This window comes from Takifugu rubripes, chromosome 15 (assembly GCF_901000725.2).
Source record: "Takifugu rubripes chromosome 15, fTakRub1.2, whole genome shotgun sequence".
NCBI classification, from domain to species: Eukaryota; Metazoa; Chordata; class Actinopteri; order Tetraodontiformes; family Tetraodontidae; genus Takifugu; species Takifugu rubripes.
In genome coordinates this window covers 1,711,197-1,725,059 of record NC_042299.1, presented here as the reverse complement: position 1 = coordinate 1,725,059, position 13,863 = coordinate 1,711,197, and the positions used below count along the sequence as shown (strand labels likewise).

The window sequence follows — 13,863 nt, the reverse complement described above, 5'->3', positions numbered from 1 at the left end:
TGTAAATTATTGATGCTAATTCAGTCCAATCCAGTCCTTCTTCTTGGGTGACTTCATCTTCTTCTTCCTGCCTCATTTGGTGTTGGTGCAGTCCTTCTTCTCCATTGTCTTCCCAGATGGCCAGGTCAGAGGTTATATTCCTGTCCAGGAACTTATCAATCACCAGTAAATTATGCTGTCATATTTTACGATGAGGGTCTACCATTTCCTGTCTGCCTGGCTCCAACTGTCTAAGCAGTATTCATGTCAAGGAAGGGTCAACTGACTTGCTTATGTGTATTCCTGCTAAAGATTATATAGTATTCCTAACTTCTAAACTACCTGTAACATAAAACAAAAACATAGAGTATAACACATGCTAATAAGATAAAAGATGCTAACAAGATAAAATAATTCTCTTCAATTCTCAGATAAGTTGATTAGAAATCCCAAAGTTTGACTCTATTTTTGAACCCTATTTTTGTTTCATACACAACAGACTGTCTGATAGTGTTCTTTCAACGAGTCATTGTGAAGTTGTGGCCTCAGCAATGACGTCAAACCCTTCTCATCTACGGGAGCTGAGCTTAAGGGAGAACCAAAGCCTGACAGATGCCGACGTAAAGTTACTGTCTTCTGCAATGATGCATCCAAACTGCAGACTGGAGACGCTCAGGTCAGGAGGCCTCTGTTGGTCTTTTCTAAATTTCTTTACATTTTCTGCTTTTCTCTTCATTTTCAGATTTAGAAATGTGTTTTTATTTGCCCCATTTATTCCTTTTCCAGGCTGTGGGACTGCAGTTTATCAGAGATCAGCTGTGACTCTCTGGCCTCGGCGCTGAGGTCCAATCCCTCCCATCTGAGGGTTCTGGACCTGGGTGGGAACCAGCTGAAGAATCCAGCAGTGAAGCTGCTCTGTGGTGCTCTCCAGGATCCTCTCTGTGAGCTGGAGACGCTCAGGTCAGTCAGAGATGATCCAGTACTTTCCCAGGTGTAACTAGTTAGACAATAAATTTTAAAAATGTTTCCATCCATAAGTTTTCACAAATATTTAGATAAATCTGTTTGTTCATCGCCTCCTTCTGTTGTAATGGTCATTAAAGAAAATGACCTTATTTGAGTTTTTCTCCTCACAAATATGACTTTCTATGAACCATGCAATAAATGCAGCTTGCAATCTAAGACAATATGGAAGTATGTGTATATAATAGTAGTGGAAGTAGCTCATAAAATAATACATTTGCTCTTCTCATCGAATCTTTCTATGTTATTAAAGAAAAACCTGCTCTTAGTCAACAACATCTAAGACATCAACCAAAAATCCTAATTTTATACAATATAATATAAAACAGGAGAGAAGACTCTTTCTGCAGAGACACTGGTGGCAGGAATGCAGAAGTATCACCTGCTCAACTTGGAAGGTGGAGCAGAAACCACCAGCTGAGAAGGTCCTCAGCGAGAGGAAGTGGTGGAGAACCATGAAACTTGCTAAGCTCCACCTCAGCTCCAGAGACGGGCTGAGCTGGAGCTGTGGCACCAGGTATCGCCCAGAAGAGCCTCCAACAAACAAGCTCTTCTCTTGGGAGGAGAGGGTTTTGAATCTCAGCTCAGTGTGCTTGTCTCTAGTAGGTGGCAGCTGCACCTTTTCCTGAGGTCCTTGTTGATGCCCTGAGGGGAATTGATGCTCCTGCAATGTTTTCTGGCAGCATTGAGCTTGCAGTGGGGCAATCAAACACACTGTGGGGGGGCTCTCTTTCCTTCTCTCATCTGGAGAACAAGTGACACCAGCTGCCAATCATTGTTGGAGAAATGTGCAGTCAGGGGAACGATGCGTCCAGACTATAGCCGCCCTTCCAGCATCCAGCAGTGTCTAAAACCTTTGATTTGGTTTCACCAGAGAGTGTAGGGATTGCAGGGTCGCTGCAGCATCGCCCACAAGCTGTCAGGAGTGGGTCGCTTTGTCCCAACTCCTGACAAGAGTTGAGTGCTACTGAGAAATGTGGTCTCACAAACTTGGAAGGTATTTTGACCCACACACACTTTACATACGATGTAGATCTTGTCCAACCGCCCTGAAAGAACCCAAAATAGGAACATAAGGCAGATAAGCCGGTGCAGGACCAGAGGTTTGTTGCTTGTAAGCTGTGTTTTGCTCTGGTACATGTTGATTTTTATTTGTCTTCTCTCAAAATAATTGTTATTTTAGACTAAGAGGCTGCAGTTTATCAGAGACCAGCTGTGATTCTGTGGCCTCAGCTCTGAAGTCCAACCTCTCCAATCTGAGGGTTCTGGACCTGAGCCACAACACGTTACAGGATTCAGGAGTGAAGCGGCTCTGTTCTGGACTGGAGAGTCCAAACTGTAAACTGGAGAGGCTCAGGTCAGTCTTCATTTTTCTACCTATAAACCAGCTGCTAAGATGGTGAAGTGAGGCTGTTCTCAACACTGCTGTGATGCACCACATTAAAAAAATTCCTTGGAATATCGTGAATTCAGGTCTGACCCAACTAAGAACTAACGTAGGTTTAGTACTGACGCAGATAACATGCAGACCTGCACCGTATAACCTCATCCTGCATTTTTCAGATTAGAATGCTGCAGGTTATCAGAGACCAGCTGTGGCTCTCTGGCCTCGGCGCTGAGGTCCAATCCCTCCCATCTCAGAGAACTGGACCTGGGTGGGAACCAGCTGAAGGATCCAGGAGTGAAGCTGCTTTGTGGTTTTCTCCACTTTCCAAACTGCCGACTGGAAACTCTGAGGTAAACACCATTCTCAAAAATGTCCATTATTCCATCCGAGGGTCCTCACACTTTCTGAGTGTGTGTGTTGTGCCCAGTTCCTTCAGGAGGGAGGGCCACACGGGGACCACTTATTCATGATAAATTGATTTAAGGACAATGAAAAAGCCGACAGATGGGAACCAAAATTAGACAAAACTAGGTGAGGGTGCCTGGTAGACACCAGCCAACGAGGAGGGAGATGGTGAGGGAGACAGGAAGTCATCTAAGACAGGTTGTGCCTTTAAAGATGAGCCACAGGTGAGATGGATCTCCATGATGAGATGGGAGGGAAAGAGGTGGGAGAACCTGGGAAGAGTGAGGGCCAGAACAATATATATTCTCCTTTGGAACAGTGCAAACCTGAGAGGTTGGAATTGTGGTAATTACATATTACTATCATTTTTTAACCTGTAACTAAATTAAATATTTACAGATCATGCCTTTGATTAACCTTTCAGATTAATACTGGTTTCACTTATAACCTTATAAAAGTTTCCCTTCTTTATTTAGATTGATGTACTGCAGGTTATCAGAGATCAGCTGTGGCTCTCTGGCCTCGGCGCTGAGGTCCAATCCCTCCCATCTGAGGGTTCTGGACCTGAGTGGGAACCAGCTGAAGGATTCAGGAGTGAAGCTGCTGTCTGATCTTGTAGAGAATCCACACTATGGGCTGGAGACATTGAGTCAGTAGCTGGTTGGAGCCAGTCAACTCCCACTCATCTGCTGCATCACTCACTGACCACTGGTGAAGAGCATCTGTGGAAACATCTGCCGTCTACTCCCTCCATAGATGAAAAATTCAGTTTTTAAAAAGCGCTGGTGGACTTTCAGGAGATCAGTCGATGGTTGACAAAGCAGAAGCAGCTTCGCCTTGAAGTTAAATTAGTTCCTGGTATCACACAATGCATCTTTATAAAGTTCTAAATGGCTCCTCGGCCGCTCTTAGAAGCATGGAAACATTCTCTTAATTGTCTCTTCAAATGTCTGTATTATACGTTACTATTTTATCCTCTTTCATGTTATTAAGTGATATATTCATATATCCTCTTTCGTGTTATTAAGTCATATGTTCATATATCCTCTTTCATATGTTAAGTCATAGGTTCATATATCCTCTTTCATATGTTATTAAGTCATAGGTTCATATATCCTCTTTCATGTTATTAAGTCATATGTTTATATATCCTCTTTCATGTTATTAAGTCATATGTTTATATATCCTCTTTCATGTTATTAAGTCATATGTTCATATATCCTCTTTCATGTTATTAAGTCATATGTTCATATATCCTCTTTCATGTTATTAAGTCATAGGTTCATATATCCTCTTTCATATGTTATTAAGTCATAGGTTCATATATCCTCTTTCATATGTTATTAAGTCATAGGTTCATATATCCTCTTTCATATGTTATTCAGTCACATGTTCATATATCCTGATGTTCATCTGTTCAACAAAGGGACAACAGGATGTGTGTCTTACCTGTTTGGTCCACTCAGACATGACGTGCGTGCTCGGCGTCCTGAAGTGGAGGTTGAGGACGACCACACAGTTCAGCACCACCACCGTCACCACCACCATGATGAACATCAAATATCTTCAACACACAAACACACTCAGATGTTTTCCATTTTTTAAATCTCAGCCGGTTGTCACCTGGTTCTGCAGCCCTAATGTATATATAGTTTGGAGAAGCAGAATATATCTGATTCAGAGTTAAAGTGATGTGGAGTAAATGGTGCGTTTACCTACTTCACAATAAGAGGAACGGACGTGGATGTTTCTGGAGCCTTTGAGAGATCAAGAGTAGGAAGACAGACTGAGCGAGCAGCACCGAGATGGACAGTGTCATCTTCCCACCACCTACACACACACACACACATTTTTATTATCCTTTTTAAAATATATTCTGGACCTGAGTGGGAACCAGCTGCAGGATTCAGGAGTGAAGCTGCTGTCTGATCTCGTAGAGAATCCACACTATGGGCTGGAGACATTGAGACAGTAGCTGGTTGAAGCCAGTCAACTCCCGCTCATCTGCTGCATCACTCACTGACCACTGGTGAAGAGCATCTGTGGAAACATCTGCCGTCTACTCCCTCCATAGATGAAAAATTCAGTTTTTAAAAAGCACTGGTGGACTTTCAGGAGATCAGTCGATGGTCGACAAAGCAGAAGCAGCTTCGCCTTGAAGTTAAATTAGTTCCTGGTATCACACAATGCATCTTTATAAAGTTCTAAATGGCTCCTCGGGCACTCTTAGAAGCATGGAAACATTCTCTTAATTGTCTCTTCAAATGTCTGTATTATACGTTACTATTTTATCCTCTTTCATGTTATTAAGTGATATATTCATATATCCTCTTTCGTGTTAAGTCATATGTTCATATATTCTCTTTCATATGTTATTAAGTCATAGGTTCATATATCCTCTTTCATATGTTATTAAGTCATATGTTTATATATCCTCTTTCATGTTATTAAGTCATATGTTTATATATCCTCTTTCATGTTATTAAGTCATATGTTCATATATCCTCTTTCATGTTATTAAGTCATATGTTTATATATCCTCTTTCATGTTATTAAGTCATATGTTCATATATCCTCTTTCATGTTATTAAGTCATATGTTCATATATCCTCTTTCATATGTTATTAAGTCACATGTTCATATATCCTCTTTCATGTTATTAAGTCATAGGTTCATATATCCTCTTTCATATGTTATTAAGTCATAGGTTCATATATCCTCTTTCATATGTTATTCAGTCACATGTTCATATATCCTGATGTTCATCTGTTCAACAAAGGGACAACAGGATGTGTGTGTCTTACCTGTTTGGTCCACTCAGACATGACGTGCGTGCTCGGCGTCCTGAAGTGGAGGTTGAGGACGACCACACAGTTCAGCACCACCACCGTCACCACCACCATGATGAACATCAAATATCTTCAACACACAAACACACTCAGGTGTTTTCCATTTTTTAAATCTCAGCCGGTTGTCACCTGGTTCTGCAGCCCTAATGTATATATAGTTTGGAGAAGCAGAATATATCTGATTCAGAGTTAAAGTGATGTGGAGTAAATGGTGCGTTTACCTACTTCACAATAAGAGGAACGGACGTGGATGTTTCTGGAGCCTTTGAGAGATCAAGAGTAGGAAGACAGACTGAGCGAGCAGCACCGAGATGGACAGTGTCATCTTCTCACCACCTACACACACACACACACACATTTTTATTATCCTTTTTAAAATATATTCAAAAATCTGTTGGGGAGCTAATTAATGTTTCTCGATTAATGGCGGCCCCTCAGCTCCGCCCACTACCGATGTTTGCTGCTTTATTAGCTGTGTTGTCCCGTGCTGACGTGATATTCAGCTATAATGTCTGATTCTTTGGGTGCTGTTGAAGGTTAACTCAGTTCATGTAGTTGTGATTCTGAAAAGGTCCCAGACTGTTAATCTGCCTGACGCTGGCTTCAGTACGTTCTGTGACTCTGCACTGACTGTCTGCGGGCAGGTAGTAGACCAGCGAGGCCAGGAAGGAGATGAGCACGCAGGGGATGATGATGTTGACCACGTAGAAGAGAGGTTTGCGTCTGATGACCAGGTAGAAGGTGATGTCCTGATGCTTGTTGCTCTCCATGGGAATGTGTTTGTAGGTGTTTCTCTTGGCGGGTCGGTGGATGATCTCCCACTCACCATTCTCTGTTGGTCAAAGCCAGAGTTCAGACACAAGTGATGAAGTTATGACTGTCAGTCTGGTTGGAGCTGCAGCCAGTCTGAAGGCTCAGGCTCTGGGGAAAACAACTTCTCTGCATGTATCAACAGCATCCAGTACACTGAAAGTCCCCAACAAGCTCCAGGACTGTATGCAGTAAAAAAAATAAATAAATGGAAATAATCTTTACTTGTGAAGAGAATTGTCTTTATTTTATTAGCATGTGTTGTACCATATGTTTCTGTTTTCTGTTATAAGCACTTTAGAAGTTAGGAATAGTAGAATGTTTAATCAGTGGAATAAAGATAAGTAGTCAGTTGACCCTTCCTTGACATGAATGTTGTTTAGACAGTTGGAGCCAGGAGGAGACAGTCAGAAGGAAAGTGGTAGACCCCCATCGTAAAACGTGACAGAATTGTTTACTGGTGTTGATAAGTTCCTCGGCAGGAATGACCTCTGACCTGGCTATCTGGGAAGATAATGGAGAAGAAGGACTGCACCAACACCAAATGAGGCGGGAAGAAGAAGATGAGGTCATCCAAGAAGAAGGACTGGATTGGAGTGAATTAGCATCAATAATTTACATATATTGTTCTATAAAAGACTGGGCCAAGGGATAGTTAGGCGGTCAGACTTCATGCCCTGACAATTGACTCTGTTGTTTATAGGGTTATGAACTGGCCCAGAGCTCTGTAATATTTGTATCTTGAAATAATTTTATTGTAAATACATTTTGAAATTGGCATTTGTTTACTTGAAGTCTTCATTTAAAGAACACGCGGATTGGCAGTGACACACAAGAGGTATTGCAATCCAACACTTGGTTACCTGTAAAGCTTGCAGGATCAATAATGATCCATTCAACCGTCCACTTGGTTTCAATGACTATGTCTTCCTTCAGGAGCAACCTGATCTCTTTGGCATTGTACGTTAGAGAGCTGCAAGGCAACATGGGAAATGCAGTTCAGAATTTAAAAAGCCTTTTTTCCTACTGGGAGAGTTTAGCTGCACCGTGCATTTTATTTTTGCACCTTTTTCTCCTCTCATGTGTTTAGATTCTATAAAATCTTGACTCAGCTCAGTTTAAAACATCATGTCAGAGTTTGTCTGCGTTTCAAACAACAATGAAAAATCCTGCCCGTGCATGCGTGAATTTGAGCGTGCAGTCCTGCCAGTCAAAGGGGAAATATTTGACGCTGATGGAGCAGGACGATGTGAAGATGGCGGGTGGTGACCAGTAGCAGAGACCTGCTGAATCCACCAGAACGTTGCAGTAGTAGGCCACGTTGAATTGGGCATCGTTGCTGAGGAGGTGGTTGTACACACACGGAAATGTATTAAACATAACGAATTCAAGTATAAATAACAGGACACGTGATACTTGTTCATTGTTATGACTATTTGATCATGTTAAAGGGGTTGAAACCATATTTTGAAAGATGCAGGCGGTGTGTGATTAGAAACTCTTTCTGAACTCTGGTGCTCTGAAACATCTCCGCTTCCATTTTCAGCTGTTTTTATTATCAATAACGTCAAATCATCCATCCATCCAAATCGTTGTCCTGTTGGACCACCAATGGACAAACACTTTCCATTTAGCACGGACAAAAAACCCCAAATCCTGTTTAGCAATAAAGCTCGGCTCCATTCTCAGGTTTGTAGGTGTAGCATGAAGTCAGGCCCACTGCTGCTTTCTGCAGCTTTAGGAGAACAAGAATAGATTTTATCAGCAGACTGTGAGAATAAACAAGTGGAGTTTGTTCCTGATTGTAGCAGGAACCTCTGCGCAGGTAAAGCTAACACAACCAGCTGGATCAAATTAGAAACACAACAGACAGTAGATGGGGCCAAAGAGTAAAGATGCTTTTTGTAAAAATAATAATAAAAATAAATAAATAAACGATACAGCTGAGGCTGAAAGTGTCTGAAATAGTCTAATAGTTTAATTATTTATCCCTCTTCACATTAAACAAGACTTTAAAATTCCTCTTCTGTGATTAAGAAGCTCACCCATTTTCCACATGTCAAGCTTTGCCTCCGTTCAGAGGTTCTGGCTTCAACCATAAACTATTCTAAAAACAGAATAATTCAAATAAGAAAAAGAATAATCTTAGAATAAGCAAGGGATTGCGAAGTACACAGTCACAGATTCTCAATTTAATTTTTATGCCTATTTTTGTGAATATATTTTAGATTTGATATTTTTTTAAATTTGAAACTTTACTGTGTTTCCTTATGTGTTTATCTGCTTTGTGTTATGTGACTGAGGATCAAAACATTTTTACATGTACATTTTGGCATAAGTTAAATTACATTTGTGTAATGCTAATAGTTTAATATCATACAGCGTAAATATTTGCATGAGGAAGTTTATGTAATGACATTTTGGGTATAAATAAAGTTGATGAGTCCTTATATTTTCTGTTAAGTTTAAATGTATTTTTTATTTGACTCTTTATTTGCATATTTGAATGAAACTTGAACGCAAAGTTGTCAGCTCCTTTGTTTACTTCCGGTTCCTGTCGCTAGTTTCCGGTCTCGTGAGCTCACTCTCGCTAGCTTGTCACTGACGGTGGTTGTCAGCGCAGCATCAGCGAGTCTCCAGCCCGGACGCGGCTCCTTCGTGCGTCCACAGAGGCTCCGTCTGTCTCCTACTGACTTGTATCTCTACATTTTGTCGTCGCTGCTGGTTGTCAAACGTTTGCTGGAACTTGTGGCGCTCGGCTGCCGGCGACGGCAACTATATCTGTTTTAAAGAAGCGGAGGAGACCGCGGAGGAGGTTCCGAGGATGAACCCTCAGTGCGCCCGCTGTGGGAAGATCGTCTACCCGACAGAGAAAGTGAGCTGCCTGGACACCGTGAGCTGGATGAGCCGGAGAAGCGTCCTTTTAGTCCGTTTTTGCGAGGATGACAGAAACGGGAACCTTTGGGCAGGTCCTGTGACGTTGGACACGTCGGTGATTGAGAAGTGGAAGGAAAACGACCCTTAAATAGCTTTTTAGGACTTAAATGGCAGATATCACAGAAAAAGAGCTCATCAATAACTGTAAATGAGCCAGACTTGCTGGTCAAACCAGGCTTTTGGAGGAAATCTGGCCTCGTTTTAAGTTTTTTAAATGCATTTCTTTAAACTCTTAGAACACAGAGGAACTCTTGTATTGGGGGCAGAAAAGGTACATTTTTACCTGGTAAAATCCAGTCAAAAGAGCACTAAAAGCATGAATAAACGGAATCATGTAGATTCTAATGACATAAGCTGGAGCTCCTACAGTTACAGCCCATAATAAGACTGCAACTGTTTCTGTGAAAGGTAACTTTTATACAGTTTACATTCTGCAGATTTCTGTCAAATTTCAATGCAAACATTCAGGTTAATCGATATAATAGAAATCTGTTACACATCATGGATCAGTCAGTAATCTTGGACAACAGCAACGTTTAATCCTGGAACACTGCTCCATATATTTAAATGAACAAAGACGGCTGATGCTGATTTAAGACAGAATTTGTGCATTTTGCGCTTTAGTCCAAAGCCTCACATGCAGAAGCGTTGTCTCTCAGCACCATCTGCACAGAGGGGAAGTGCAGCACCTTTTGTCTGTAAATGCACAGAGAAAATGTTCATCTTGGCTTTAGATGCATTTACAGCACTGATCCTCTCAGCAACAGTCTCACCTTTGCCTTGCAGCTCCCAGTTCAAACTGTTCCGTTTCCCAGTAATGTCCGTTAAAAATGCACGGTCAAGTGTCCAGTCAGTGTCCTTCCCCCAACCCCACCTCCCCTCCTCCCTCCTCCACCTCCCCTCCCTCTACTGACCTCCCTCCTCCCACCCTTCCACCCTCTACCACCCCCATCCCCCTGCTCTCACCATCCCCACATCCTCCCTGCTTCATGGATGACCAGGTGAGGGGAGAACTGAGGAAGCTCCGGCCCCGAAAAGCCGCTGGACCGGATAGAGTCTGTCCCCGGCTCCTCAAGACCTGCGCTGCTGAACTCGGGGAGCCGCTACAACGGGTCTTCAACCTCAGCCTGGAGCTGGGGAAAGTGCCCACCTCCTGCATCATTCCAGTCCCCAAGAAGAACAGACCGAGTGAGCTGAACGACTTCCGGCCGGTGGCACTCACCTCACATCTGATGAAGGCTCTGGAGCGGCTCTTCCTCAACCTCCTCAGGCCCCAGGTGCAGCACGCTGAGGACTCCTTACAGTTCACCTACCAGGACAAGGTCGGTGTAGAGGACGCCATCATCTACCTACTGCACCGAGTCCACTCGCATCTGGACAAGGGGAGTGGCACAGCGAGAATCCTCTTTTTGGATTTCTCGAGTGCCTTCAACACGATCCAGCCCCTTGTCCTACAGGACAAGCTTCTACAGATGCGAGTGGACCCCCGCCTGGTTGCTTGGATCTCCAGCTACCTCACCGACAGGCCGCAGTTCGTCAGGATGAAGGACATCACGTCTGACACTGTGGTCAGCAGCATCGGGGCTCCACAGGGGACTGTGCTGTCCCCCATCCTCTTCACTCTGTACACCTCGGACTTCTGTTACAACTCCGAAATGTGTCATATCCAGAAGTTCGCAGATGACACAGCCATCGTTGGATGTATCAGAGACGACGAAGAGGAGGAGTACTGGTGCCTGGTGAGGGACTTTGTTGCCTGGTGTCACAACAACAGCCTGCAGCTCAACACCTCCAAAACTAAAGAACTGGTCATTGACTTTGGGAGGGACCGACCGAGACCTAGACCAGTTCAGATAGGAACGGAGGAGGTGGAGGGCGTGCAGACCTACAAATATCTTGGGCTGTGGCTGGACAATAGGCTGGACTGGACAAGCAACACGAGGCAGCTGTACAAGAAGACCCAGAGCAGGATGTACTTCCTGAGGAGACTCAGATCCTTCAACATCTGCAGGAAACTCCTCTGGATGTTCTACCAGTCTGTGGTCGCCAGCATCCTGTCCTACGCTGTGGTGTGCTGGGGGGGGAGTGTGACAAAAGCGGACCTCTCCAGGCTGGAGAAGCTGATCAGGCGGGCCAGCTCGGTGGTGGGGATGAAGCTGGTACCTCTGGCGACAGTGGCAGAGAGGAGAACTATTGACAAACTGCGGAGCATCATGGACAATGTCCGCCACCCTCTGCACACTGTCGTCCACAGCCAGAGAAGCCTGACCAGCCAGAGGCTGCGCCTCCCCAAGTTCAGGACCAACAGACTGGGGAACTCATTCATCCCCCGAGCCATCAGACTGTTCAACTCCTCACTGGGGGGGAGGAGGGCCAACAGAAGGACTGGAACAACACTGCAATAACATAATACTGGGACATCCATTCATTCAGCTCATTCATCCATCTATTCATTTATTTACATTTTTATAGTTTTATATTTTATATTTAAATTCTATTTTTAATTTATTCTATTTTATTTCTCATTTGATTCTATTTTTATTATCTTTAATAGGTTTAATGGTGGTGGGTAATTTTGTACAGTGCTGTACGTTTTTTTGGAGATGCTAATTTCCCTGATGGACACCCCCTAAAGGGATCAATAAAGTACTCAATCAATCAATCAATCAATCAATCAATCAATCAATCAATCAATCAATCCAGCAGCGCGGCGTCTTCCCCTCTGGACTGCATGAACTCTTTTATTTCACTCAAAAGGGACAAAAAAGGAAGCAGAATCCGTCCCCTGCTGAGCCATCGGATTTCTGTGTGTAGGAGCAGGTCACCATATTCAGTTGGCAGCTCCTCCAACAGAACCAACAGAATCTTGAATGTTCTGAGCTGTTTCGCTCTGGAGCGGATGCTGTTGATGATCTTCACCACAGGAGTCATCACGTGCTCAAAGCCCATCACTCTGGCACATGAGGCCTACAGACAGCAGGAGCCCCGTCTGTAGCAGGAGCCCCGTCTGTAGTGGGCCGCTCACAGCGGGAGCCCCGTCTGTAGTGGGCCGCTCACAGCGGGAGCCCCGTCTGTAGTGGGCCGCTCATAGCGGGAGCCCCGTCCGTAGTGGGCCGCTCATAGCCCCGTCTGTAGTGGGCCGCTCACAGCGGGAGCAACGTGTTGGTGACCCCTGGTCTAGTGAACCAAATTGAACCAACTGAAAACCTAACAAATATATTACAATATGATCAGATAAATAAAGCAATAGTTTCTTATGGCTCTGTCAGTCATTTTTAATTTTCAAGAGGCACAAAAGACAAATTTGCTTTCTATAAAAATCCCCATAACATGAACATTAAATGAATGAAGCGGTATTATTCAAGGCACCATCAGTACAATTTCTCATTTAGCAAAAGTGGGCTAAATTTACTTCAAAGAAAAAAATTATAACAGCAATTTTCTATCATTCACTCAACTGAAATATTTTTAGAACATACTTGGATTGAAATACAATAACATAAAGTGCAAAAATCTATTAAGCAAAAACAACACTTTCTTCAAGGAAAAGGCACATGTGCAGTGAAAAATATTTACCTTTACCTTTTAAACTTGAGCTGAGTAATAATTGTAAATGTGTGATTGCACCTTAATGTTCACTTGTTTGAGGCTGATACTTGGTGGTGTCTCACCTTTTGGACGAGTTCATCGATGTTGGGGGTCCGGCTCTGAGCTGAGGAACTCCTCACAATTGAGTGAAGGTGTTCAGCAGGAAGTCCACTTCTGTGTGATGTTTTGTTCAGCTTCATCAAAGAAAGCAGTTGTTCCCGCAGGTCTGTGCTGCCAAACACAGGCAACGTTGGAGCAGCCTGGATGTGTGTCGGGGAGGAAACGGGCAAACTCCGCAGCACCCACTGCCCCATGTGTTGCCTTCAGGGCATCACTGCATTGGAGCTCAATCACCTCCATTTGGAGCTTTGGTGCTGAGCTTTCCACCTCAACCTCAAACGGACGGCTGAGCAGTTCAAACCTGCTTTTTGGTGCTTTTAAGTCAGTGACTCGGCGTGGGAAGTCAGCGGCGAGAACACTCATTTAATCAGCAAACTGTGCGCTCGGGAACACGCTGGTAGAGAGCTTCTCTTTCAGGGTCTGGCAGCTGGGAAAGTGGCTCAAGTTTCCTTTGTGCATCTGTGCCTCCCACAGAGTCCGTTTGGTTTTAAAGGCCTTCACTGTACTGTACATATCAGAGGGGACACCGCCCCGACCCTGCAGCTGCAGCTTCATTGCATTCAGATTACTCGGAATGTCCCACAGAAAAGCCGTTTCACACAAGAACCTTTGGTCTGGGAGTTGAGTCGTGTCTTTCCCTTTGCTGTCCAAGAACATCCGATCTCCTCAGGAAGCTGGAAACATCTTTGCAGCACCTTTCCCTGGCTTAGCCATCGCACCTCAGTGTGATGGGGCAAATCACCACGCTGCGTTTGCCACTGGCTC

At 43.8% G+C, this 13,863-nt stretch overlaps 1 protein-coding gene and 1 long non-coding RNA gene across 2 annotated transcripts in view; one reads left to right on the top strand and one right to left on the bottom strand.

Annotated features, from left to right (window-relative positions):
- LOC115252687 (RNA-binding Raly-like protein) overlaps positions 1-13,863 on the top strand; it is a 199,980-nt gene that overhangs the window by 64,298 nt on the left and 121,819 nt on the right. The gene's annotated exons all lie outside the window — the stretch shown is intronic.
- Positions 5,477-6,659, bottom strand: LOC115252697 (uncharacterized). The gene is made up of 3 exons (XR_003891018.1): positions 6,275-6,659; positions 5,869-5,979; positions 5,477-5,713 (listed from the first exon to the last, which is right to left on the bottom strand). It is a non-coding gene; the product is annotated as an uncharacterized lncRNA (long non-coding RNA).